The 5000-nt window shown below is 36.8% G+C and overlaps 1 protein-coding gene and 1 non-coding gene across 2 annotated transcripts in view; both read right to left on the reverse strand.

Moving 5' to 3' along the window:
• LOC141305341 (uncharacterized) overlaps positions 1-5000 on the reverse strand; it is a 587365-nt gene that overhangs the window by 113221 nt on the left and 469144 nt on the right. The window lies entirely within an intron of this gene.
• Positions 4391-4509, reverse strand: LOC141307809 (5S ribosomal RNA). Its single transcript, XR_012346734.1, has one exon. It is a non-coding gene; the product is annotated as a 5S ribosomal RNA (ribosomal RNA).

The following is a 5000-nucleotide window of genomic DNA, read 5'->3' on the forward strand; positions in this document are numbered from 1 at the left end:
CTCTATAAAATTCGGGTAATCCTTCCGTCATCCAAATTTTTGTTTTCATCCATAATAATCCGTCCCCCATGTTAAAATCCCCACATTTGTTTAAAAAGTATTTCATTGTTTTTTTCCACTCAGTTTTGTTATCTTGTTGCAGGTATTTCTTAACAATTTTTACTCTCAACGCATTTTTTCGCTGTTCCACATCCATTAAACCTAAGCCCCCCTTCTCTATCGCCCCTAAAATCGTATTATGTGCAATCCTTGCTGGTTTCCCCTCCCATAAAAAGTCAAGAAAACATTTCTTCAACCTCCGTTCTGTCCATAAAGGTATTTCAGAAACATATAAAACATACCAAAGTTTAGAAACCATTAAAACATTCAATATTAAAACCTTCCCCTTCAAGTTTAAAGTTCTCAATTTCCAAAAATTTAATCTTCTCTCTATATCTGTTACTAGTTGCTCCCACATTTCATCTCTTACTTTCCTCTCATTCTTTCCCATTACAACTCCTAAAATCCTCATTTCTTCCACTTCCTTAAAATTAAAACAATCCATTAAAACCATAGCTTTACCAAATCTCATATATACCGTTTTCTCCTCATTTACTTTACTTCCAGACCCACTACAATATTCTTTTACCAACTTCATAACTTCTTTAACACTCTCTTTTCCCTTTACAATTATTGTTGTGTCATCAGCATATTGAAAAACTTTCCCCTCAGCCTTATTTCCCTCAATTTCTATCCCTATTAATCTTTCATTCTGTTTTATAGCCAGTCCCAAGGGTTCAGAAACAAGTGAGTACAATAATGCTGAGAGTGGACAACCCTGTCTTATTGACCTTGTTATTTTAAAACACTCTGTTAAAAACCCATTACATTTTATCTTTGTTAGTGCACCCTTATATAAAATCTCAATCCATTTAATAAAATTTTCCCCGAACCCAAAACTCCTTAAAACCTCAAATAAATACCCGTGCTCAACCCTATCAAAAGCTTTTTCAAAATCCAAACTAATTATATATCCTTCTTCATTTTTTTCTTTCATGTACCATATCGTGTCCCTTATACTCATTGTTATGTCGGCTATATCTCTTCCTTTGACTCCATATGCTTGGTTTGTTTTAATTATACTTGGCATTACTTCCTTTAATCTGTTTGCTAAAACCTTCGCTAAAATCTTAAGATCTGTATTCAACATCGTGATTGGTCTGTAGTTTTTTAGATCTACTTTTTCTCCTTTCCTTTTATATATCAATTTCATTAACCCCATCCTTGTTCTTTCATTAATCTCTTCCTTTTCAAAAATTTCTTTAAAAACCTCATTTAAAATCTTTGTTAAAACTTCTTTAAAACAGACATAAAATTCAGTTCCCAAACCATCTATTCCTGGACTTTTCTTTTTATTCAGTTGATTTATTGCTCTTTCAATCTCGTCTTCCCTGATTTCTTGGTCACATTCTTTTTTATGTTCCTCACTTACTTTTGCTTTTATCTGATTCAACAGTTCCTTTTTTTCCTCCTCTTCCACCCCCCTTGCACTAAACAGATCCTCATAAAAATTCTTTATTTCTTTTAAAATCTTTTCATTCCCTTCTACAATTTCCCCATTTTCCCCTCTTATTTCTTTTATCGTTTCAGCTTTCCCTCTCTTTTTTTCCAGATCAAAAAAGAACTTTGTACATTTTTCTCCCTCCACCACATATTTTGCTTTGCTTCTTAACCTCGCCCCCTCATATTCCTTTTCTTCTATTTCTTTCAGTTTCCCCTCCATTTCCTTTATCTTTTGTATGTCTTTAAATTCTTTATTCAATTCCATTTCCAAACTTTCCTTTATTCCTCTTTCTTTGGATCTTTTGCATTTCTGAATAGAACTACAATACCTGATTGAGAATTTTTTGATTAAAAACTTTACACTCTCCCACCATATTCTCTTATCCTCTTCATACATTCCATTTTCCTTTTCTTTTTCTATAATTTCTTTCACTTTTAAAACATAATCTTCATTCTTTAAAATCTGTGTATTTAAAATCCATACTCCAGGACCTCTTTGCATTTGACTCCAGTCCAACTTAAAAGATAAAATCTTATGATCGCTAAAACTTGTTTCTTTGTACTTAATATTTTCTATAAAATTCTCCACATTTCTTGTACATAAAACAAAGTCAATTCTAGTTTGGCATACAAACTGCCCTACTATTTGTCTTCTCGAAAATTCTTTTTTCTTTTCATTTCTTTCTCTCCACACATCTATCATATTGTTTTCATCCATTAATGCTTTTAATTCTTTTCTTCCTGTATCTGTTTTAAAAACCATTCCTTCAGCCATATCTTGTTTACTAAAAACTGTGTTAAAATCCCCCATCATAATTATTTCTTTATACTTCTTTACAATGTTTCTTAAAACATTAAAAAACTCTTTCTTTTCCTTCTCTTCCACTGGTGCATGTACATTCGCTAAAATAATTTCACGTCCTTCATAATTTACTTCTAATACCATACATTTCCCTATCTTATCTTTATACACTACTTTGCTTGCATTAAACACATCTTTCCTCATTAAAAACGCTACACCTCTTCCAAGCCTTCCATCCCCATTGTTATATAAAATATCTCCTTCCCATTTCTTTTTATAGTCCATCATCACACTCTCTTTCCAGTTTGTTTCTTGCAAAGCGATAACATCTTCTCCTTTGCATTTTTCTTTCAGTCTTTCAAATTTTCTCATGTCCATCAATCCCCTCGCATTAAAAGTAACACAACTTAAAACCATTAAAAGAAATAAAAACAAATACCTAGAAAACATTATACACCATCTTCTCCCTCCAGCCCACTTAACACTTCATATCTGTTTACATTTGTCATGATTTTTTTCTTGCATTTTCCACATTTGGTTTTACCTTTAAGGCTCTCCTTCTAATTAGTCCTCTCCCCTCTCTGTCCTTTCCCATGTTGTCCATCTTTGCTTGCTCTCCATTGTCTGTTTCTTTGTTTTGATTTCCCATTCTTTGTCCATCTCTCTCTACGTCGTCCAGAAAACTTTTAGAAGTGTCCAATGTTTCCATTTCTGTCCAGTGGGTGTCTTGTTGTGTTGCATGTTCCTTAAGTTCATCGTTCCCTTTTTCTTCTTCTCCTTCCTCTCGGTTGCCTGTTGCTCCTTCTGTTTCTTTTTGTTGTAATCCTTCCTCTTGTGTTTCGCAAGTTTCTCCGTCCTCCTCGTTGTTTCCTTCACGCACCTGTCCGTCCACCTGACTTTCCGTGCCTCCTTCCTCGTCCTCCATCCAACACTCACACTTATTTAAAATTTGCTGACACTCCGGGCACCTGACTGCGTTACAGTCTCTTGCAAAATGTCCCCTTTCATCGCACTTGTAGCATGTAAACTCAGGGCACTCTTTTAGCAGGTGGTCTGGGCTCATGCACAGTCTACAGGTCTTCACCTGGTGGCTGTGCATCACCCTAAAATACTGCAACCCTTCTGCCGTTTCCAGCCTCGTGCTGTAAGGCAATGATGCTACCTCTTTAGGGAACCTTACCTTTAGGAACCTTGTTCCATCCTCTATTTCAGTGCCCGGGTAGCATCTTCTTTTAATTTTTGAAAGAGGTTTAACTCCCCATCCTTCCAATTTTCTAATAATTTCAGTGTCGTCCAGGTAGACGGGCAGGTGCATGAAGGAAACAACGTAATCTCTATTTTGCAGTTTTTTTATTTCACAGTTCACCCCTTTAATTGTCAGTCCATCGATTAAATCCTCACACGATTCCTCCTTTTCCATTGTTAATTCAAACTCTTTTCCTTGTCTTGGCCTTAACGCTAGAATTTTTCCATTTCCACACTTGTCCGTCACTGCTTTAATAATATCCACAGCTCTCACCTCATTTACATGTTCCACATTCACACTCAGTGTTGCCTCCTTCAAATATTTCTTTCCACTTGGGTTGTCTCTTGCGTCTTGTTTTTTCCTGTATCCTGCTCGTTGTTGATAGTCCAGTCCAGTGTTGTTTGCCATGCATGTCTCTCCGCCCAGTCCAGTGTCATGTACCATTCGTGTTCCTCCAGCCGGTCCTGTGTCATTATCCATTAATCCGTCCATTTTAAAGAAAAAAAAAAGCAAAAAAAGGTTAACCACCCTCCAGCCAACCGAGATGCTGCTGTTGGGTGGTTTAAAACTAACAAAAAAGCACAAAAAACTTAAGTTGAAGTAAAAGAAACACAAAAGAAAAATAAACAAAATGGAGGAGAGCCTTCCTCTCCCAACTGCAGCCAACTCACTTCCTGTAGCTCTCTAGCGCCTCAGGTGGGGGTATGGCCGTAAGCGAGGGCTGCTCCAAAAAGTGGGCTGTTTAAAGATCAGCCTCCGTAAAAGCCAGCATATTATATAAATAGTGAAGAAAAGGCAAAAGCTTACAGCACCTGGTATTCCCAGGCGGTCTCCCATCCAAGTACTAACCAGGCCCGACGCTGCTTAGCTTCCGAGATCAGACGAGATCGGGCGCTCTCAGCGCGGTATGGCCATAAGCGAGGGCTGCTCCAAAAAGTGGGCTATTTAAAGATCAGCCTCCGTAAAAGCCAGCATATTATATAAATAGTGAAGAAAAGGCAAAAGCTTACAGCACCTGGTATTCCCAGGCGGTCTCCCATAAAAGTGTAACAATCGGCCTTATCAGCCGAGTTACAAGACTAAAATGGGGTCAGATTTAACTGTGAGAGATGACTAGTGGTTTAAAGAATGAGACATAAAAGAAAATTGGTTTAAATAGATTTGGTGTATTTACAAGGTTCACATAAAAGACTTTAAAACAACACGATAAAACTAGGTAAACTCTGTTAAAAGAATACAGTTCATTTGTCCATACCCTAAAAACAGGTAAACTCTGTTAAAAGAATACAGTTCATTTGTCCATACCCTAAAAACAGTCCAAGAACCCCAGTGTGTTGATAAGTCCAATGTGAGTGTCCACCAGTGTATATACAATCCACAGAAAGTGTAATCCAAAGTTTGCAGGTGGTG

The sequence above is a fragment of the Garra rufa genome, unplaced genomic scaffold (genome assembly GCF_049309525.1).
Source record: "Garra rufa unplaced genomic scaffold, GarRuf1.0 hap1_unplaced_002, whole genome shotgun sequence".
In the NCBI taxonomy this organism is placed as follows: Eukaryota; Metazoa; Chordata; class Actinopteri; order Cypriniformes; family Cyprinidae; genus Garra; species Garra rufa.